A 23884-nucleotide genomic window follows, 5' to 3' on the forward strand; every position below is an offset into this window, starting at 1 on the left:
TATGGTCTCAACACAGCCACAGTTTGGAAACAATAATACCACTAATTCCATGTCTTCAAAAGGAATTTCTGTGGTGGGCTCAAGCATGCCAAACAAACACAAGTCTCCCATTCTGCAAGCCTCAAGCAAATCAGGTCATCACAACAGATGCCTCGGACTACGCCTGGGGGGTGCACATGACAGATCGGTACATTCAGGGCAAATGGTCCCGAAAAGAAAAGCACCTTCACATCAATCAAAAGGAAATGCTAGCAGTAATAAATGCTATTATAGCTTTCAAAGACCTTCTGCATCCAGGTCAACTATTGATAAGGACAGACAACACCACAGTAATGTGGTACATAAACAAACAGGGAGGAACCCATTCATACCCCCTATGCAGGCTGGCCATGTCACTTTGGAACATGGCTCTGGAATTACAAATCGAACTCCAAGCACAGTACTTGCCAGGCAAGGAAAACACGCTGGCAGACAACCTCAGCAGAAATATGACAGATCCACACGAATGGAAGTTGCATCCTCAAGTTTTTACAGAGATAATTCAAGCATGGGGAAGGCCAGACATAGATCTCTTTGCCTCCCACAAAAATCACCAATTGACAAAATTCTGCTCAAGGACTTTTCATCCAAAGGCCTGGAGAGTGGACGCTCTCTCTTTTGGTTTGACAACAATGACAGTTTATGCCTTCCCACCTCTTCCTCTGCTGCCCAAAGTTCTATTAAAAACCAGAGCAGACAGACCAAAGATGATTCTCATTGCTCCAGACTGGCCAAGACAACACTGGTACCCACTCCTGAGGAGCCTGACTCATTCCCCACCATGGACCCTTCCTCTAATGCCTCTTCTTCTGACTCAGCACAGCTTCAAAACTCTTCACAGTCAGCTGAAAACACTCAATCTGGCCGCATGGAAGATTCCTTAACATCACAACGGACCCTACTCTCCAAGGAGGTGCAGGATGTCATTTTGGAGGCCAGAAGGCCGTCTACTAGAAAAGCTTACTCCGCAAAATGGAAACGGTTTTGTGCCTGGAATAAGAAAAAGGGCCAGAATCCTGGAAAACTGAATTTACCTCCAATATTACAGTATGTAGCTGAGCTGCTAAGCAGTGGGCTTTCATTCTCCTCCATCAAAATCCATGCCTCAGCCATTTCTGCAGAATACAACACTGATCCGCCTTTATTCTCTCACCCCCTCTTAAGACAGTTCCTCAGAGGGGCTAAGAATATAAAACCCCCAAGAAAACAACCAATACCTGCTTGGGACCTCAATTTCATTCTAGAAAAGCTGACCTTGCCTCCTTTTGAGCCAGCTGCCTCAACAGATTTGCAATATTTGTCCTGGAAAACAGCTTTCCTTCTGGCTATTACCTCAGCTCGTAGGGTATCGGAATTACAAGCCCTCATGGCTGTGCAGCCTTTTTATCATCTTCCATCAGGACAGAGTTTCCTTACGAACCAACCCGTCCTTTATGCCAAAAGTGGTATCCAGGGTAGCTTTGAATCAGGCTATACACTTACCTACCTTTTATCCTAATCCTCAAAACAAAGGAGAGAGATTACTACATTCCTTGGACGTCCACAGACAACTGCGTTATTATTTGGACAGAACAAAGCCTTTCAGAAAATCAGAACAGCTCTTTCTGTCCTATGCTATAGGAGCTCAAGGGAAGCCAATTTCCAAACAGACAATCTCAAAATGGATAGCCCACTGCATACGCTTTTGTTACTCTTTTCATGGCAAAACTGTACCTGCAGGCATCAGATCTCACTCCACAAGGGCCACAGCTACCTCTGCAGCTTTCCTCAGAGGAGTTCCTACCAAAGATATTTTGGAAGCAGCCACTTGGAGTTCTGTGCATACCTTCTCCAAGCACTACCACCTACCATTATATTCCAAAACTAGAGCAGGCTTTGCCACTGCAGTCTTGCAGGGCATCCTGGCTCCTCCTAGTTCCACCTAGTGCCTACCACCCCTTTCTTAGCTTTGGGATTCTACCCATCTGTTATGACTGCAGCTGTATGCACGATGAACATAGTACAGTTTTGTACCTACCATAAATGTAGATGTTCGAGTGCTAATACAGCTGCAGTCCAGGTTTCCCTCCCTCCTTCCCTTCTTGGGACAGGCCTATTGGCTAACACCTCCTCATACAACCTGATTGGGGTATTCATTTATGGTGTATTTGCTTGCAACTACTGTATTTTGATTATATGGCATTGCTTTATTACACAAATTTATGTATTGCCTTCCTTCTGGGGGCACCTGACATCTGGGGCAAGAAAAAACTGAAGAAAATGGCGTCGGCTGGTTATTTTATACCTCTGTCGCACTGACATCAGGGAAGAAGCGACGACAACCGACGCCAGACCTAGACTTTGGAATTCGGCCGACCGAGGACCCGCCTGACGGCAGGAGAACCCATCTGTTGTGACTGCAGCTGTATTAGCACTCGAACATCTACATTTATGGTAGGTACAAAACTGTACTTTTATCATCTTCTCCCTTCCCAGTGAACATCATTGCTACACATAAAAAAAGCAAACAAAAAAAGGGTTACAATTTACTACTGGGTTTGGGGCCATATTTTGGTTGCTTGTTCTTCAGTTTGCATTTGAAAGTCGGTATCCCACAATTCCACTGGAGTGGGTGGGGTTACATAATAATGTATGCAGATTTTGTTAATTAGCATACAGATTTGTACCTATTTTTTATGGACCTTTGTCCATATTTTTGATGCTTCAAGGTTGAGAGGTATGGTGTGCACACACATTATATATATATGTATATGTGTGTGTGTGTGTGTGTGTGTGTGTGTGTGTACATGTGCGCACACATGCATGTGTGTATGATATATATATATATATATATATATATATATCTTTATTTTATTTTACATTTGTTAACTGGGAAAGTCCGACTGGCTATAGGTCTATTTTCAGCGGAGGCCCGGGGAGAAAAGCTCCAGACATACATACATACAGAGAAAGTTTACAATTATAGACTTTTATACAAGAACACATACATACATATTCCAGATTTGCCGGAATACATACAGAAAAACTTTACAATTATTAACGTGTATGCGCGAACACATTCATTTTTAGTAGTACATAGTTGTGCAAGTTATCATATCGTTCAGTAGCACATTCAAATAGATAAGAGACATCTAATCAATCTTCTAAAACAGCTGATGTATCAGAGTTATGATAATGAAAGTTTCTACATGTAGCCAAGGTTTTCAGTGATACATATTAATTGAGAAGGGGTTAGTCAGGATTTATATAGGGGCATGACCAATGCATTTTTAGATGTTTTTTAAGAGATATTTTAAATTGAGTTAAGGAGGGGACTGCAGTAAGTTCAGCAGGAACTAAGTTCCAGGTTTTGCTAACAGAGTTGGTAAGTAAGGATTCACCAGCTAAGTTGTTGGATTTAACAGTTTGTACTAGCATTCTGTTGGAAGAGCGGAGTGCTTTTAGGTTACTGTAGGGGTGATAATATTTTTAAGTATGGGTGTGCTTTCTGGTTGGTAGAGAACTTTGTGAGCAACTAATAATTGGTTATACTGAAGTTGGCAGGGCAGTTCTAGCCAGCCTAGCGATTCAAGGTTAAGACAGTGATGTGTTCTATACGCTGAACCTGCGGCAAATCTGGCATTATTATTATAGCAGCAAATGAGTTTATTGAGCTCAGGTTTACTTAGGTTTGTGAAAATAGGAGAGGCATAAAGAAAGGTTGATAGTAAATGTGTACGGGCAATTACAGTTCTACCAGATGGGGTTAGGAATGGTTTAATCTTATATAAAGAGCCAAGTTTCTTATTGACTGTTCTAATAGTTCGGTCGATGTGAGCATCAAACTTAAGATTATTGTCAGTTATTATGCCTAATAGTTTAGTACTTGGTTCTGGGAAAATTATGGTGCCATTGTTAGATTTTATGGTAAATGATGGCAAAGGGACCTTACGAGTGGGGGTGAAGAGTAATAGCTTTGTTTTATTTGGATTTAATAGGAGACGCCAGTCAGTGAGCCAGTTTTCTACTTTGTTAAAGGTGTTTTGGGATAAAGTCTGTAAGTCTGTCGGAGAGGTAGAACAGATTAGGGTAGAGTCATCTGCATACTTGAATACAAGTTGCATTTGGGATGATTGTATACAGATAGTAATGAAGATGGAGAATAGGAGGGGGCCTAATATAGACCCTTGAAGGACTGCAAGGGTGATTGGTAATAGGGAGGGTAAGTTATCCTTACATAGTACAGCTTGTTGTCTGCCACTTAGATAGTATTGAAACCAGAGAATTGCCTGGTTATCTATGGAGAGCGTTTTTAGTGTTTATAAGAGTAGCTGGTGGTTTACCATGTCGAATGCCTTGGATAGGTCTAGAAAGAAGGCAGAGGAAAGCTTGTTATTATTACGGTTTTGATTTATTGTATGAGAGAAGGAAAGAAGGGCTGAGGTTGTACTATGGTATGGTCTAAATCCGTGCTGGGAGGGGCTAGGAGATTGTTCAGATTGAGATTGTGTAGGAGTTGTTTATGGATACAGTTTTCCATAATTTTAGCCAAGGGTGACAGGATGGCTTTAGGCCTGTAATTTGAAAGTTCAATGGAACTACTCTCTTTATGGAGAGGAATAACTTGGGAGATCTTCCAGATAGAGGGGGATATAAGCTTCAACAATAGTTCTATTGATTAGTATTGAAATGGGATATGCTATTTCATCTGCAGCTTTTTGAAGGTACTCTGTGGGAGGAGGTCTGCCGATAGGGTGGTGGGTTTCAGTTTCTTGATTAGTGACCTGATAAGTGATGTTGGTACTGGTTGAAAGTTGAAGAAGAGATGAGTATTGGGTGTGTGGTCGGTAAGACTTGGGCTATTGGGAGCTAGTTTGTTGGCAAGGGATTGAATAGTTTCTGTAAAGAAAGTGTTAAAGGTGTTAGCAACATTTTCTGGAGGTTTTTGGAAGGTAGTCGAGTGGGTAGGGGTAGACAAATGTCCTGGGTGGAGAAGTTTATTTATACTAGACCAAAATTTTTGCAGATGATTTTGGTGTTTCTGTTGCAGATGACAGTAATTTTTTTTGTCTAGTATAATAGACTTCTTTGCATCATTCCTTAGTTGTTTACATATAAGTTGGACCTTTGGGGATTTAGTGGTTCTGCAAGAGGCCCAAGCTTTATTTATACATACGATTTTTTGTATGGTATCTTTTGGCCACGGTACTACTTTTTTATTGGTTCTGATAGTACGAGTAGGAGCATGGTTATCAAGGATAGCAAGAAACGTCGAGTTAAAGTACGAAACTGCTTTGTCTAGTGGAATCAGTTTTAGATCAAACCAGTCACATGACTTAAGTTCATTTTGGAATTTATATGTGGAGCAGAACCACACTGGAAGCCCACATTTTATATATGTGTATATATTATATATGTGGATTGTGTTTTTTTTATATATATATATATATATATATATGTGTGTGTGTGTGTGTATGTATATTTATATATATATATATATATATATATATATATATATATATATATACACACACACACATGGGTCCAACAACATCCCCAGTTGCCTCCTGAACAGTCTAAAATATGACCGATCAAGACCACTTGAGGCAGTCTTCCGCTATCTTGAAACAGGCTAAGTACCAAGTGAATGGAGGACCGCAACAGTCCTTCTCCATGAGGACACACCATCAACTGACCAGGGAACTACAGACTCATCAGTCTGTCAAGCCTAATATACAAAGCCATGGAACAAATTATCATGGAAATGATAAACAAAGACATTGGCAACCTACAGACATTAGACCTATCCCAGTTTGCCTTTAAGGGAAGGTCAACCTTGTAGACTTCTTTTAGAGGGTCACCATTGCAATGGATAAGGGTAAAACAGTGCATACTACGTATCTTGACCTGGCTAAAGTATTTGATACAATACCCCACACAGGCATTGTTGACAAGCTTTCTGAACTAGGCATAAACCCTTACATAACTCACTGGATTGCTGGCTGGCTCACAGACAGGACCAAACAAGCCAGGATCAGTGAGACCACCTCCACCAAGAGACTGGTCATCAGTGCAGTACCCCAAGGTTCCACACTGGCCCCTCCCCTGTTTGGCATCTACTTCTCAGCAGTCAAGGCCAATATTAAAGGCCTTTGGCTCAGCATGTTTGCAGATGACTTTAAATTGCAGCTGTTATAGATTTCCAAGACCTTTGCAGACCCAGAGAGAATGTGTGTGTGTATATATAGACACACACACACGCACACGCACGCACACACACACACACACACACACACACACACACACATTTGTACATGTAGCAAGAGGGTACCTATAACCCAGAAACTAGAACATAGTGACAGTAGCAGTAATCACCTTGCCTGTGCTGATATAGAATATACATCATCCAAGTAAAGACAGTGTGCCAGGTACATCTCTGTTTAAACCAGTGATTATAAGTAAACAATGACAGTTTCATTGTTGTACATAGAAATGCATCACTATTTACAGACCCCTATTGTCCTTTTAGATAAATGAGTAGCAACTCAGATTAAATATTATGTGTGGTTTACTCTAAGTATTGTATGTAGAGGATTTATGTCAAGCAAGTATTGGATATTTATCCGAGATTAGACTGGCATGAAGTAGCAGAGGAAATATAAGAAGAAACCATTTGGTTACCTCCAGATGGATCACTGAAATGAACCTTTTTTTATTTTTATTTTTACTTACACGTTGTTGATTAAGTTATTCCCACTAGGCTAATGGCCTCGATTCGGTCTGGAGGTTTACCAAACAAGACAACAATGTGTTGAGAAGGAGGAGTCAGCACAGTTCTGAGCTTTCTTGACAAAAGAGTACAACAAGGCATTTTGTCTTCAGAAGTAACTTTGAACATTCAAAAATGTGGGTAAAAATATAGCTGTCATGAATGCAGCTACAGAGCAGTTAGAGTCCTATGCAGCTGCAACAACAAAGAAAACTAATCGAGGAGAAGAAAGTATACAGAAGAATAAAGCTAAAACTGACATTTTTCAACAGAGGTATGACATTTGGGACATCATTAACTTTTTATACCTAAAGGAAAAATAATGTAAGGTCTTTTATTCTTTTGGGCAGATTATCCCTTTTGCAATATTATTTTTAAGATGTTTTGTGTACTTGAGAAGTATGTGAAAGACATGAAGAAAGTGGTAATGTTTACCATTGGAATTAATATGTTTTTTTCCAAACTTAGATTTTGCAGCTAAAAATGGTAATACAGTTTAGAATGTTGAAAAAGAAAATTTAATAAGTTATTTACAGACTGTCATTCAGTTTCAGAAGTTAAAAATATAAAAGATAGTAAGTGGGGTATGAACTGGAGGTTGAGACTGTTTTGTGACAGAGTTGAAATAAGAAAATAGAACGTATTCTCTGTGTCATTAATATTAATGGGAAAAAGGATATCAAGCTGTCTTGAATTAAAGAGTAGTCATTGTGGGGAGAAAGTGCATTCTGTAAAAGAATATGTGGCAGAATGTTGAAATGTCATAAAAAGGGAATTTTTGGATGGATTATGATGATGAAAATGTAGTGAATGAAAATACTCTATGTATTAATGAATGTAGTAATGCTGCAAATGTGAGCAATGCTTTACAGAACAATGAAGGAGGTAGTGAAGGAACAAGATTTAGAAGTTTACATATGAGGCTGATAATTCCCAGTATATTGTTTTATAGTAAGGAGAGTGAAGAAGGGGATAGTGAAAATTGGCAACTGGTCAGAAGGAAAACTTCAGTGGGAAACAATTGTTAGAGATAGGAAAATAATGTTAAGTTTAATTCTGCTGGGTGCCAAAAAAGCAGTTACAAGAAAATGGAAATCAAAATCTAAACCAACTGTACTTGAAGTAGTGAATATTTTAACAAAGATAAAAGAACAGGAGGTTGAATCTTTAGAAAAGGGAAGGAGTAAATTACATAGAAAAAATGGAAATTGTGGGAACAATGCGAGCAAAAAATATTTTGGAAGAGGAAAGTGGTTTAAGAAGCCAGGAAATGAATAATTTATGTAAAGTTGCCTAGATTATTAGCTGTATAACAATAAATCTGATGTATAATGTTTGTAAATGTGAGCTTGTTAATATGGTTTGATTACTTTTATATAAATGCAAGTTTGTGTGTCACAAGTGATAATTCTATAAAGGTATTTTAAAAACTAGGAAAGAAAGATTAAAATTGCAAATGTAAAGGATAAGGAAAAGGATAACTGACTTTTTTTTATAAATTGTAATAGCATAAATTATGTTAGGAGAGCACATGTATTTCATTAGTGTGAAAAGCTAAGAACAGATGTCATTTGTATATTAGATACTAGATTTCTGTCAAAATTTAAAAGACAGCAACATGGTTCCACTGTTGTAAGATAGCTCTTTTTTATTGTGCAGCTTATTAATAAGAATATGACATACAGGTCCAAGAAGTGTTAGTTCTGTTGTATACTACACTCAGTAAGCCAGTCATTGAGTATCATTCTCCTTTCGGTACTCATCTCTCCAAACAGCTGCCACAAGTTGAGCAACTGTAATACTTTTCACTAAGAAAATCAAAGGTCTAAATAAAAAAGCTGCAATGATCATCTCAAAGTCCTGTACCCCTTTTGATATCATACAGGCTATTTGCCTCTCCACAGAGCCTCTACTGACATTGTGCTTTCAGATCTACTACATATCTGCAAGTCCAGTAATGGCAGAAATACTTGCTTAAGAGATAGCAATATGTTCTGCAATGTAAGTAGAACATGGTGGATGGATAGATATGCTTTGCAAAGAATGCCACTTCTCTGGAATTGTTTTACTCTCCTTGTAAAGCAGAGTATATCCCTTACTCTTTTCAAGTGTAATCTGGATGAGTGTTTGAGAAGCCAGAAGTTCACCCCTGAATTGTCCCTTATAGACAGGACTAATGTGTAAATGCTTGCCCCCTGTTTATTCATACTAATATTACAAAGGGCTCTTGGTTAATCCTACTTAACTTACTTGGGCTGAAACTTGCAGGGGGATGCACGGTTAGGCTTTTGAAGATCCTCAGGGATCATTAGCTTAGTAAGCACTTATGAACCTATAACAGTTTACATTATTTTGGGAAAATTATTATGTGGAGCTTAGGAGCAAAAAAGTGTTCAGTATTTGCTCTGTTGTTCAGATCTCAAAATGTTATATTTTTAGATTGTATACTGAAAGCCAGAAGGGTTTCACTTTTAGATGCAAGGAATAAGACTATGGTTACAAGAATAATTCATGCATGCTTGTACTGATGCTAAGAAAACACTAAGAAAAAAGAGTGTTTTAAGTAAATAAAACCTCACATTATTGTAAATATGGATTGTAGGAGGTCTAAGCAATGATATGAGATCTAAATAGTGATATTATAACTAAAAATAAGATTACTAAAGGCAATTGAACATAGGCAAAAACATGATTTCACATTACCTAAGGCTAATTTGAGGAGTGAATTTATGTACATTTTTCCATTTTTTTAAAAAAGAGATTCAAAGGGGTGATGTGAAGTTGTTAAATCTCACCGTTTATTCTCCCTGATGGGTTCGGAGCCGATAGCAAAGCTGAAGGTTTGCCAGTAGCTCGAGACCAAGCCCCTTATCCCACAATGCACTGCTGGAATTACCTCATCTAGTTTGCCACGGCAAGAGAGATCTCGGTGATCCAGTTAGCTCGGACCATTTTGACAAATCGCAAGTTTAAAAAAACTATTTTTTTCTAGTTTTTTGGGTGATTGTTAGTGTTCAGTGTGTTTCTAGTTTAAAATAATAATAGTTTAGTAGGTTAGTTTTTGTAGAGATCTACCATGTGTGTAGTTTTCGTTTTCTTGGTGTTAGGCCCTTTCTTGGCCCTATTTAGTCTTGCTATCTTTAAGTGTTATTAGTTTTTTTAGTGTGGACTTAGCCCTGTATTTAGCCTTTACAGGTATTTTTTTGTGGTGTTCTGTTAAAAGAATGTATGATGAGAGAGAGAAATCTCACTCCAAATCGGGGTTTAAAAAGTGTCCAGATTGTGGACAGAAAATGTCCGTTATGGACGGACATGTCCAGTGTGTCTATTGTCTGGGGGCTAAACACCTCCAAGACTCCTGCAGTATATGCCATTCCTTTTCATCGAGGGTTCTCTTAGAAAGGAGGAGAAAACTAATAGATAGGGGGTTACTGCAGCATTCTTTTTCTAAAGTATTGGGTAGTCAGGAAAGTGCCAGCACTTCATCAAAATCTTCGAAGTCTGCTGATTCCAAACAGACCAAGAGGGCAAAGAGATCAGAGGGTACAGGGTCATCGGCTCCACAGATCTCGGAACTGAGCATCCCTTTGGTTCAGAGCCAGCTCCCAGTCTTGGAGCCGGTCTCCGAGGTCCCCTCATCTCCTCTGCTCCAGTCAGCACCTTCGGTGCATTCCTCTAAGTCTTCTGTCAGCCTCTCTGATTTGGATATGGATCGGCTAGTGCAGAAGATTTTAAGGGCACCAGGACTTGCTAAATTTTTGTCGGCATCGACCACTTCGGCGCCAAAGACCATTGAACTGGATTTGACTACTCCTCCTCTGAGCCATACTGGACCCTCGGAGCCGAAGGAACCAGAACCAATGATTGTCGAACCCTTGGAACCGAGACCCACACCGGTGTTATCGGTTCCATCTACTCGGACGTCCTCAGCACCGACTGAGGACGCTAGGAGCCGACGCTGTCCTGTCGGGTCCGTGGAGGACAGTCAGACCGATATGTTGGTGCCGACTCTTCCTCTTGGGGCTTTGGCTCGGATGAGCTCAGCTCCTACCTCAGGCTCGGAGCCTATGGTTTTGGTGCGGGAGGATCAGACGGTCCGTTAGGGTCCGTCTACCCCTTCTCGTCAGAGCCATGGCACTTTCAACACCATGAGGAGAGTCATGTCTCCTAAGACATCGTCAGCATTGGTTCGGCCTTCCCTCTCCCCTCAAGTTCCTGTGTCCGCTTCTTCATCTACCAGCCTGTGAAGTGTAGAGACCCTGAGCCTCCAGTACCCCCACAGGGCGTCCCCTGCTCTTCCGAGATCTCTCCATATCCCCCCCACTGAGGAGGTACTCAGGAAGCGATTGTGCAAGAGGAGGCACTTGGACTCTCCACATGAGTCTTTGACATCTGGCACTGACCTGGATGAGTCAGAAGGGTCCCCTCGATCCCCTCTGAGGATATCTCCTTTGCAGAGATATTAGAGATCCTGAATCAAAGGGGCGGTTGGCAGTCCAAAACCCCTACTGAGGATGAGTCAGTGCTCTTAAAGGCTTTTGGGTCTGAACCTTCCACTTCTTGGGTGTCTCCACCTTACGATGAACTCATGGACCTGATCTCTCATAAGGCGTGGGAGTCGCCGGAGGCCATGGAACCTGTCCCTTGGAAGCCGAACAAGTTTATCTCTGCCCCAGTGGACAAAGCCTTTTTGACCAAGGGAGTGCCTTTTGATGCCATGGTGGTAGCTGCAGCCACCAAAAAGGAAGTGTCTGAAACATCCACGTCTATCCATCCTCCTAATAGAGAGTCTAGGATCATGGATAGATATGGGTAATGCATGTTTAGTTCAGCAACCTTTTCTCTTCGATCGCTAAACTATTTAACCCATTTCACGAGACTCCAAAGAGATCTTCTGAAAGAGCTAGGAGGTACTCTTCAGGGTATGGTAGCTGCAGGGGTGGCCGACAAAGTCAACACACAGCTTGCTACCCTAAATTCGATTGTGAACTCGTCCATGCGTCTCATATCATATGCAGCTGATGGTTCGAGTAGAGCCGCTAGTTCAGGCATTGCTCTGCGGAGACAAGCCTGGATGAGTCTCTGTTCCTTTGCGGAGCCCTTTAAGTCTTCCTTTATTAACACTCCATTTGACGGCTCATCACTGTTTGGGCCTAAAGTAAAGGAAACATTAACCAGGTATGAGCAGGAAGGCAAGACCCTATCTGCCGTTGGAGTCCGTTTTTCTACCCCTACTCGGCCCTATCCCAAGGGCCCTAAGGGCGGAAAAATGTGGTTCCGAAAAGCACAGGGAACCTTCCAGGACACACGTGGAGAAACCCCCTCTAGAGGCAAAGGGGGGGTTATAATGGAAGATGCCGCCCGCACAGCAGAGGGGGTCCGCAGCAACAGGGCGACAGAGGACAGTTCTCTAGTCAGCCCTACCAGCGCCCCTGTAGTGGAGGCCCGGCTGTCCGGCTCTGAAGGCAGTCTGGGTCATTTATCTTTGTACCCAGAAGCCTAGCTAAACATAGCATCGGATACTTTGGTACAAAGCATCAATTCCAGAGGATATTTCATACCGTTCTCTACCCCTCCCACTTCGGTATATAGAATCCCAGATGTTCCACCCAGTCTCAGAGAACAAGCAATCATAGAAGTCCACAAATTGCTAGAAAAAAAGAGTCATCCAACCAGTCCCAGCAGACCAAGTTGGATTTGGAACTTACTTAAGATTCTTTTTGGTACCAAAGAAAGCCGGGGACTGGAGACCTATCTTGGACCTCAGCAGACTCAATCAGTTCATAAAGAAAGAGAAGTTCCGAATGGTCACGCTTCAGTCCATGCTTCCCTTTCTAGGGAAAGGCGATTGGATGTGCTCCATAGATCTCAAGGACGCGTACTATCACATAAAGATGAACAGACGCTCCAAGGATCACCTGCGTTTCCGTCTGGGAGCCAGTCATTACCATTTTCGAGCCCTGCCCTTTGGTCTCACTACAGCCCTCAGAGTGTTCACCAAATGCATGGCAGTGATCACGGCTCACCTGAGACGTCTAGGATTCCAGGTGTTTCCATACCTAGACGATTGGCTCCTCACCGCTACCACCAGGCATCAGTTGACTCAGGCAACACAATACACTCTGACACACTGCCATCAATTAGGCATTACAGTCAACTTTGAAAAGTCTGCCTTATCACCATCGCAGCATACTGTTTTTATAGGAACAGAGTTAGACACCTCAACCACCACTCTACGTCTTCCAATCGAAAGAGTCTCACTTCTCCGCCAACACATCAACTCACTGGTGTCAAAGAACAAAGCTACAGCAGCAGAGGTCTTGAAGGTGCTAGGTTTGATGGCAGCTGAAATCCTGGCCGTACCACTCGCAAGGATGCATATGCAAATCCTTCAATGGCTCCTCTTTGCTCAGTGGTCTTACCAGAAACTGCCGATGCACCACATAATTCTCATCACAGATACCTGCAAGAGAGACCTTCGGTTGTGGTTGACGTCTCTTCATGTCACAATCGAAGGCCTTTTGTTCTCCCCACCCCCAGTAGCCACTGTGACCACGGACGCTTCCCTGATAGGGTGTGGGGGGGGGGGCATTTTCAGGGAAAGACTGCCCAAGGCACATGGACGGATCAAGAGTCGCATCTGCATATCAATGTTCTGGAGTTGAGAGCAGAACTTCTGGCATTGCAGTACTTTCAGGACTCTCTTCCTCTAGGAACTATTGCAGTTCAGATGGACAACATGTCAGTAGTCTGGTACTTGAACAAGCAAGGTGGAACCAAGTCTTACCCCCCCTTTGTCGAGAAGCCCTCAGGGTCTGGCAATGGGCTGTGTCATCCCAGCGTTTTCTGTTAGCAACGCACATCGCGGGAAAATCCAACGTGATAGCCGACAAGCTAAGCAGGGCGATATTGCTCCCTCACGAGTGGTCTCTCAAACAACAGGTTGCGGAGTTGATTTTCCGCAAATGGGGCCAGCCTTGCTGCGACCTCTTTGCCAGCCACATCAATTCAAAATGCAGGAGCTACTTTGCCCTAATACCACCTCTGGGACATCCCCCGAGAGATGCACTTGTATACGATTGGCCCCCGGGTCTCCTTTATGCATTCCCACCCTTTCCATTGATACCCACATTTTTACTGAAAGCAAAATCGCTGGGAAGGACTGTCATTCTCATAGCCCCCTACTGGCCTCGACAGATTTGGTTCCCGTTTCTCCACCATCACCTTTTGGAAGATCCATGGATCCTGGACCCAGTTCCGGACCTTCTGACACACCCGTCAGGGGACCTCCATCCTTCCCTGCAGTCCCTGAAACTGACTGGTTGGTTAATCCACTTCCCCTAATTGCCAGGCTTCATTCAATTTCAGAAGATACAAGACAAATTCTCTTGTCTTCTCACAAGCCATCCACCAGGAAATTATACTGCAGTAAGTGGAAAAGGTTCTCAATTTGGGCCAAAACACAGAAAATTGACCCTTTCCGAGCTCCGCTATCGTCCATTTTAGAATTTTTGACAAATATTTTTAAGGAAGGGGCAGCAGCTGCTACAGTTCGAGTCCAGTTAGCCTCCATCTCAAATTTCCACCTTGGATTCGATGGCTCGAACGTTATGGGCCATAAGTTATCTAAAATTTTTCTTAAAGGTGTTCTTCACATGAGACCTCCTGTCAAAATTCCTTATTCTCCCCCCTAGAATTTGAACTTTATGCTGTCTCAAATTATTCTCCCCCCTTTTGAACCAGCATCTTCTTGTGATCTCAAATATTTATCCTGGAAAACTATTTTTCTGGTGGCCATTACTTCTGCCCGCAGAGTGTCAGAACTCCAAGCATTATCTGTCAGACCACCTTACATGATTTTCCATGCTGATAGAGTATCTCTCAGAACAAACCCCTCATTTTTGCCTAAAGTCTGTTCTGAATCCAATATCAATCAGGTCATTGAGCTGCCAGTCTTTTTTCCCAACCACTCTAACAAATTGGAATACATGCTGCACAAACTTGATGTACACAGACAGCTCAGATTTTATCTTGACAGAACTAAGGATATTAGAAAATCAGATCAACTTTTTGTATCTTTTTCAGAAGCCAGAAAAGGTAATCCAGTGGCTAAAACAACTATATCTGAATGGTTATCAGATTGTATATCCTTTGTTTATGCTAATGCTAACATGTCTTTGACACACAAACCTAAGGCTCGTTCTACCAGAGCCACTTCTACGTCTTCTGCCTTTCAGGCTAAATTGCCCCTTGACAATATTTGTGCTGCAGCCACGTGGTCTAAGCCTCTTACCTTTATCACACATTACAAAGTAGATAAGGCTTCCAGGGACAGGTCTTCCTTTGGTTCTGTGAGAATCATTTGTGAGCTAGTTAGGCCAGAAACAACTTGTGTTCCATAAAACCAATATGAGGACCCCTTCTGTTCTCCATGTTTGTTAATGACCTGGACACTATTATTCCTAAGGCAACATGTATTCAATATGCAGACGACTCCATGTTAATCTCCTCAGTCACCTCACAAGCAGATCTGCAGTCTTTAACCCAGAATACTTTCAATACTGTTGAAAATTGACTCACTAATCGCTGTCTGTTACTAAACCCTAAAAAAACAAAGTTGCTCCTGTTCACTCCCACTCATAGGTCCAAACCTCCAACCATTACCATCATATCTAACAGTGGGACCACTGTCTCCCCTGAAGCCCAAACTAAACTCCTGGGAGTCATAGTAGACAATAACCTTACATTTGATGCACATATCAATTAAACCATCAAAATCGTAAACAAAAAACTTGGATCCCTTTACAAGCTCAAACCTTTCCTCGCTCTTCTTGCTAGAACTGCTGTTACCCATTCTCATCTCCTATCTGTCATCCTTTACACCTCCCCTCTACTCATAAACCTGTGCAGAACTGAAATTAACAAATCCTACTGTTATAACCACATAGCTAGATTTGCCACTGTTTCAACCTGTAGGACTCACCATTGTCACAATCTAAATCTTCTAGGATGGCTTGAACTACCTTCCCTACTAAAGATTAACCAGCTCATAGTAGCTCATAAAACACTCTACCACCCTGATAATACACCAGCACTCAAAAATATTGTCAGCCCATATAGTAATCATAGCAAACTTTGTTCATCCAATAGACTGTTAATCAAAACAGTCAAATCCAACAACACAGCTGGCGATGCCTTGTTTGCCAACTCAGCTGGCAAAACCTGTAATAAACTCCCTGCTGACCTTAGTCTTGAACCCTCACTAACACTATTCAAAGAAAAATCTCAAAAAAATATTTTAAATCACACTGGCTATGCCCTTGCTCTAATCCTAATTAACACCATCTCTGTGTCTCAAGAATTTTAACACAATTGTATTATGCATGCTGTGTCCTAATGTAGAATTTAATAATTCTGTCTTCTATCTTTTTGTCCTACATGTATATAGAGCTCATTTCTGATTTAATTTAATACTTGTATAAACAGTGTGTCTCATGTATTCTATAAACTGTCATATTGTATATATCACATTACTGTGTGGAGCTTTTCTCCCCAGGCCTCTGCTGAAAGTGGACATGTATCCAGTTGGACTATCCCAGTCAGCAAATGTAAAATAAAATAAATAAAATATATAAACATTATACTATAACTGCATGTTGCAAGTTTAGATGAGGAGCTGCAGCTGTGTTTTGTTATACACAAAGAAGTATTTGGAACATTCTTTATGTCGGAGAAACAAAAATTGTTTGCCATTGTATTTTGTCCTTGTTTTATTACAAGTTCTGTAATGAATGCAATGTTGTTTATGTGAAGGGAACATGAGATCATGGGAAACCATCTAAGTTTGAGAACATTTTGAAATGTAACAGCCTAAAGATTATTGTATTGTTTTCCTGTCAGTTTGGACTGTGTGAATTATGATTGGAAAGAATATTACAGAAGGTGCCACCTAAGCTGGCCAATGTTTTGTCTCATGCACTTAAGTTAGTCTTTGTAGTGTACCATGTTAAATTTGCCTTTTGTAATCTCAGTAGCTGTCAGTACTATCTACTTGCCACAAAAAAGATGCTATATCTCAGTGGATTTACTGATGAAAAGGCATGAATGTGTAATGAAACTAGAAGAAGATTGTGTTACTAAATCTAAAGATAAGATAACATGTTGGGAAAGTTAAGGATGCAGATAATCAGGAATTTAAAAAAAGGTACATCTGTTAAGCAGTTGGCAGAAATGTTAGTAATGTTCAAGACAAAGCTGCACCTGGATTAGATGGTACTGTTTATATGTTGATATGAAAAAAGATCAAAAAGTGGTATTTCTAAATGTTTTAAATGAATGGAAGAAGAATAGGTTGACCTATGTAGAATTATGTGAGGGGTGTATTAAATTAATGTAGACAAAAGGTGATAGATAAGAGCAAAAGAATTAAAACCTAGCAACACTTAACAGTATGGATAATGAAATTAATGCTAGCCAACCAGTGGTGTGAATATTGGTAGTAGGTGACTGTCACTGTTGAGCTGACATCATTACCCTATGTGCAAAAATGGGAAAAAGGAGTTGTGAATAGATGGATATGAATCAAATGTGAGAGGATATTATAAATGCTACGGAATGAGGGTATTTTTGGAATAAAAAGAAAGAAGTTAAACAAACAATAGTTATAGTTGAAGAAGTGAAGTGGAAACTTATATTCTATGATGAGCAGAACGTAAGACTGAGTTGCGACGTAACTGAATCATTTGATAATATATCATGTAGTCAATTGTGCAATATTTTGAAAGCATATGGAATGTGTAAAGAAACTGCCTATTGCATAGTGTGTATATTAAAACGTATTCTAGAGTTGTGGTTATTGGATGGCAAAGCAAACGAATAAGTATGTGGAGAGGAGTTAGACAAAGCTGTCCTATGAGCAGTATGTTGCATGCTATAATAATGTATGCAGTAGTGTAACAAGTTGCTTAAAATATTAAGGAATGGCAATTTTTGTATAATAATATTATAAAAATTGCTTTGATTTTGGTTTATGCAGATGATGTCATGCTTATTGTCAAGAATATTAAATGGTTAATAGAATTATTATTAGAATTAGGGAAATATTTAGGATATATAGGATTGGAAATAAATAAAGTAAAGGTTTTGGTGAAGTGATAAGGAAAGCTAATTGTTATTTCACTAGATATGAGTGAAATTAAGAGTCTAGTGGTTACTTGTAGGAGATGTGAAGTGATTTTGAAACACTGAGAATCTTTACTAACTGAGATCCAAGATATGGTTAAGTTATGGTTCTTATTTAAGGAGTGCTAGGAAAATGTGTATTTAATAATCTCATAGGTTCATAGGTGTTTACTAGGGTAACGATCACAAGGGCCTTTTTAAGCCTAGCCATGCATCCCAAATCTCTGACAAGTTGATACCCTTGATAAGTGTAAGCATGGACCTGGGAGATAAACCATTTACAGGTTACCTGATTACATTAGAGACTTAGGTGCCAAAACCAGGGATGAATTTCCATTTTCTCATCCAGTTGTGCAAGTTGCACTTGAATTGGGTTAGGGAGGAACTCTGCTTCACATGGATGGTGAGCCCGTTCCATAGATGGAGTAGTCTGTGGGTACATACCATCTCTCCAGCAGGTCCTATTTATATCACAGGCAAGGTTTAAGTCTTTAGAATGAGAAATTCTGGTACTGTTTGTTTTATGGATATGCAGGAGGTCCATCAGAGTTGGGTCTGACAATGTCCTGAATGCCAGGCATAGATCTCCCCTCAAAAGGCTGTAGGAGACAGAATACATTTATAGGGCCTTGAGACGGTCTGCATAGGACGTATTACATACGTCTGTATTCTTTTAGTGAGGAACTTCTGTGGACATTCCCTTTGTTGGATATGCCTGGTTAGGTACATACCAAAGGCGGCATTGTACTCAATGATAGGTGTGATGAATGCTGAATACAGTGAAACAATGGCTTCCTTGGACTTAGATGCAATATCTTTGTTATAAGTTGCACAACATAGAATGATTTCCTCACCACTGTAGACACATGATGATCAAAGGCTAGATTACTATCTGTGTGTGTCCCTAACATCTCAGTGTTTATCTAAGACATCTGATTGTTGCAGATAGTATGTAAAATAATTGGGGGCTCCAAATCAAATTTATTTATTTATTTATTTATTTATTTGCAGTTGTTTAACCAGGATAGTCCATTGGGCCTAAAGAACCCGTTTTCAATGGAGTCCTGGGGAGAAAAGCTCCACATACACATAATACAAAGATTATAGTCCACATACAGGTTATACAAAGGTTATGTTACACACATAGTTTACATGAGAAATTAAAGAAAAACATTGTAGAAATTCTGGTTATAAGTAGACCCAAAAAAAAATAAATAAATTTTTTTTTAAGATCCTGTAAAAAATATCTTATATAATAAAAGAGAGAAAGAAGGAGTGAAATTGTTGCTTTCTGTAGTACTTTTCAGTCTTTGTATATTTTTAGTGTTAATTTGGTTAGAGAGAGAAATACATTTTTGTCTGAATTATACATTAGATATGTTAAAGTGTGAACAGTAGTACAGTCTTTGGAACAAAGTACAAGTCAAGAAGGAGGGGGAACAGGAGAATATGTAAAGAAAATGTGTGAATAGAAAATACATTCTGATGAGATGGAGAAAGACAGGAAAGCATCCAATGAAGACAGTTTCTTTTTATAGAGATTAAATATGAATAAATTACCAGTTAAATATAGTATGTTATATAAATAAGTGAATGAAATATTGTGCCTTAAATGTAAGGTAGAAGAGACAATGGAACAAGTATTTCTGAAATGTCCAGGACTGATGCATTTTATTGTGTAACTCTTGTCCATAAGTTCACAAAAATATGGGTATTATTAGCGTACAGAAAATTGTGTATGATTATTAATCCAGACTGCAAAGAATTCAGTCAGTAAACTGGATACAGTATGCATGACTGTCATTTTAAATGTATGGGAAGCTAAAATGAAATAAGTGCTGTAAAATAAAACAAGGAATGAAAGTGAGATTAAAAAATAAGAGAATAATGGTGGTAAAAACTTTTAAAAGCTCGACTTTCATATGACCGACACTGTATGATCGAACTTTTAAAAGTTTGAACGGTCTGAATGGGGATCTCCATAGAGTGCGGAACTGGAAGATTTCCCTTTACTGCAATGTAGTGCGATCTTGGAGTTGGTATATTTAAATAGCGGGGGGTGCAGGGGGGGCTTTCCCCCCTGCTAGCACTATTTTGTTTTGTTTTTGTTTTTTTATTTATTTTTTCTTCACATGTTTGAACATTCAAATGTTCGATCATATGGTCTTGGCCATATGAAAGTCGAACATTTAGGTGTTCAATTATGAAGTAGACCTATATATATATATATATATATATATATATATATATAAATGTATGTGTATGTGTATAGGGCTGCGGTGGTGCAGCGGTTTGCATTGTCGCCTCACAGCAAGAGGTTCTCCCGTTCGATCCTCATTGGAGCGCCTTCTGTGTGGAGTCTGCATGTCCTCCCCATGGTCGAGTTGACATCTAAAGACATGCAGGTAGGTGCATGCGTGAATGGGTGTGCCTTCTTTGAAGATTGGGCATTGGGCTGGCAACTCGGCACCATAGAAATCCACTGCCAATCATTAGCGGACCAGAGATCCGCTGTGGTGACCCCCTAACCGGGAAATGCCAAAAGACATTAGTTTATGTATGTGTATCTATCTATGTGTGTATATATATATATATATATATATATATATATATATATATATATATAGATAGATAGATAGATATAATCTATATATATATATGTGTTGTCATGATTATATCCTTCGATTCATCCACAACCCTTTTATCTCATTTTTGCACATTTTGCTCATGGGGTTGGGGTATCAATTCAGCAGTGACATTCATCTAAAGCTAAGATTTACACCATTAGGTGGCATGCCCTGCTGCGGATTATCATGGTTATATGAAGAAATTATATGCAAAAATATGAGGATGCCAATATGTAGATATGTTAACTAAAGGACCCTTGTTTTTGCTAAATGCAATGGGATCTTTTACATCCACCTGCGCTACCACCAGGTCATGTGGATGAGGCCTTAGCGTAATGTCTCATGTGAAGGACGACACATTCAGGAGTGCAGTGCCAGTATTGGAAAATTAATCCAACTACCTAGTGTGGAAATAGAACCTAGAGTAGAAGTATGCTTTACCTGTTGAGCTACTGAGACAGCTGCAGGCTGTTTCATATAGTAAGACAGTTTTTATCTTATCACTGACTGTAGAAAAGTCTGTGGTTTCTCATGTAGGGGCTAAAATGAATGTTTCATACAAGAAATACCCTTTAGAAAACTTGCCCCCCACCAGTTTTAGTTCTAGGAACTTCAAGTGACAAAAGTAGCAGGAATTGCTCTGTACTGTAGCCTTTGTCCAGGTTGAGAGCCTGTGTCCAGGGTAAACAGTTTATACATAAGACAGGTAAACATATAGTTATTACTTTCCTCAGAGATGGCAGTTTTATTTGTGTTTTGCGTATTGCAGAACAGTAAAGGAAGTTATTGTTGTTTTTAGAATCTGCAAGGTCTTATTTTCTTGAGTAGCTACAGCAGTCAATAGGGTCTATATTAGATAAGCGAATGTTTATCTTACCGAACGCTAACATGAACGAAAATCCCAGAACCCGAAACCGGAATTGTGAGATCGCAGTACAGTGAAGATGGGAATATTTGCCCTTTCCTCACTGTAGTGCGATCTCGGAGTTGGAATATATATTTAGCGGGGGGGTGTGGGGGGCACAGCCCCTCACAATTGCAGTTTCGAGTTCTGGGATTTTCGATAATGTCAGCGTTCGGTAAGATAAACTTTCGTTTATCTGATATAGACCCCAGTCAATAGTAGTTCATATCCTGAGCCGCCAATATCCATCTCCTTATGGCTTCCATTATTTTTCCCCTGTAAATCTGTTAAAATTACAACATGAAGATGTCATTGCCCTGTTTAACCTCAAGTGACTATGAAGGGTTCACTATTGCTTGTGAAGTAGCTTGCATGAAAAAACATCCACCCCTGAACTGCAGGTCGTGGCTTTGTCTCACAAACAAGTGGATTGCTTTCTGCAAATGCAGGGATGGTAGCTACATAAGTTTAGAGATTTTAGGTAACTTGGGATCTTCTCAAATGAGGATAGGGGGTATTGTGAAATTGACAATCGGATGGCTTCAGCACAGGCAGTTCTGCAGGTGTTGTACCAGACTGTGGTAGGAAAGTAAGAACTGAGTCACAAGCTAGAGCTCTCAGTTTACAGTTTATTATATGTTCCTGTTCTTACCTATGGTCATAGGTATTAGGTAGCAACTGAAAAGATGAGATCATGGATAAACACAGCAGAAATAAGGTTACCTTGTAGTACTTTTGGGATCACTCTTCATGACATAGTGAGGAAATCTTGAATAGAACTGCTGCTTCTTTAGCCTAAGAGGAGTCAGTTGAGGTAGTTTGGGAACCTACTGGAGGTTCCCCCTGTGTTTCTCCCATGGCAGGTGCTCCATTCACAGCCCACTAAAAGGAGGTTCCTGGACTGATATAGGGCACACTAGAGAAGTTGCATCTTTCACCTTGTCTGGGAAGATTTTGTGAAATGATCTGGAGACTAGTGTTGGGAGTGGGGAGAGCTGCTAAGATTGCTTGCTACATGAACCCTGGCCAGAACATGTTAAGAAGGTGGATGAACTAATGGAATACACCTGGCTGCTTTAAAAGTGTTTTATAAATAACGCACCTACTTTCTCTGTATGTTTTTCCAGACTACAGAGTGTTTGAAGGCAGCAGTTGCTTCCACTGTAGTCATGGGCTGGAGGTTCAACTTTCTACTCTTTACTGTAATTTTTGAAAATTGAGAGAACATAATGACTTTTGTCTTAGTAAAATTAACAGTGAGGTCATGCTCCTAGAAACAATGTCTTACTCTCATGCAGTTATTCTATAAGAGCACTTTAGTAGTTGAGGTTCCATTGGTGGAATTATGGAGAGGATTAAGAGGTTCGTTGACACCTAACTAAATTACAGAAGACTGAGCTAAGAAAGGCAGGCAGAAAAAGGCCTAAAGTACAGATATCCACATGCCAGAAAGTCCAAATGTGAAAAATTTTGAATGTAGTTCTGCAAATTATGACAGGTGAAGTAAGAGTATAGGAAATTTATTCTCACAAAACTCAAATAAGCAAAATGGCGCACAAACCTGTAAAGAGGTAAGCACATCTGCATCATTTAAAGGTTTGCAGTATCTTAGAAGTTAGTGTATGATCTGCTGCCTACACAGCATGACAGGTCTGACCTTTCTCTGAGATTGTACAACAGCTGAGTGTGAATAATTAAGCAATAGTGTTGTGAGGGGGCATGTGGTAGCTTGTCTTTCCTGCAGAAATATTGCATTATTACTTACTTAGAACTTCAAACTTTTATTCCTACTGCTACTGTCAGGCAGGCGCGACATCCTTTTCTATGATAATGAGGTAGAAAGATTAGTAAAAGGAAGGAGTTTTGCATGAAGCAGTAGCAAAAGAGCAGTCAAACTGGTGAAGGATACATTATGGAAAAAAGAGGCAGAAAGCTCAAATAGTGTGAGGTATAAACGCTTGTCTGCTTATAGAGGATAGGAGGCTGAAACGTGTATATTTTCCCTGAAGGTGGATGACATGACATTGAGAGGCTGGAGGTCATGATGACGTTTCTACTTGGTTTCACTGTAAAGTATGAAAAAAACAATAACGTCCTGTGATGTAATAGAAGTGTTGCTGACAATTCATTATTTTTGGCAAACACCAGCCTATGAGTGGAAGCTCTTTCAGCTGTGATTGACAAGTTGCAGCCTCATGCACTGGTAACTCAACCACTACTACTATGAGCAACCTTTTTATCCAGTTTGTTTCATTGTTGTTGAAGGAAAAGTTTGATAAGATACCTTGCTGGGGTGGTAGGGTCAAAACCATCAAGGAGATAAAACAGAATGGTTTGGGAATTTGAAAGAAATGGAGGTTTTAAGAAATCCAACATTTATTTGTA

At 40.2% G+C, this 23884-nt stretch overlaps 1 protein-coding gene across 1 annotated transcript in view; it reads left to right on the forward strand.

Annotated features, from left to right (window-relative positions):
• ERBB2 (erb-b2 receptor tyrosine kinase 2) overlaps window positions 1-23884 on the forward strand; it is a 2110185-nt gene that overhangs the window by 451936 nt on the left and 1634365 nt on the right. The window lies entirely within an intron of this gene.

The sequence above is a fragment of the Protopterus annectens genome, chromosome 5.part0, assembly GCF_019279795.1.
Source record: "Protopterus annectens isolate FY-2018-M chromosome 5.part0, PAN1.0, whole genome shotgun sequence".
NCBI classification, from domain to species: Eukaryota; Metazoa; Chordata; order Ceratodontiformes; family Protopteridae; genus Protopterus; species Protopterus annectens.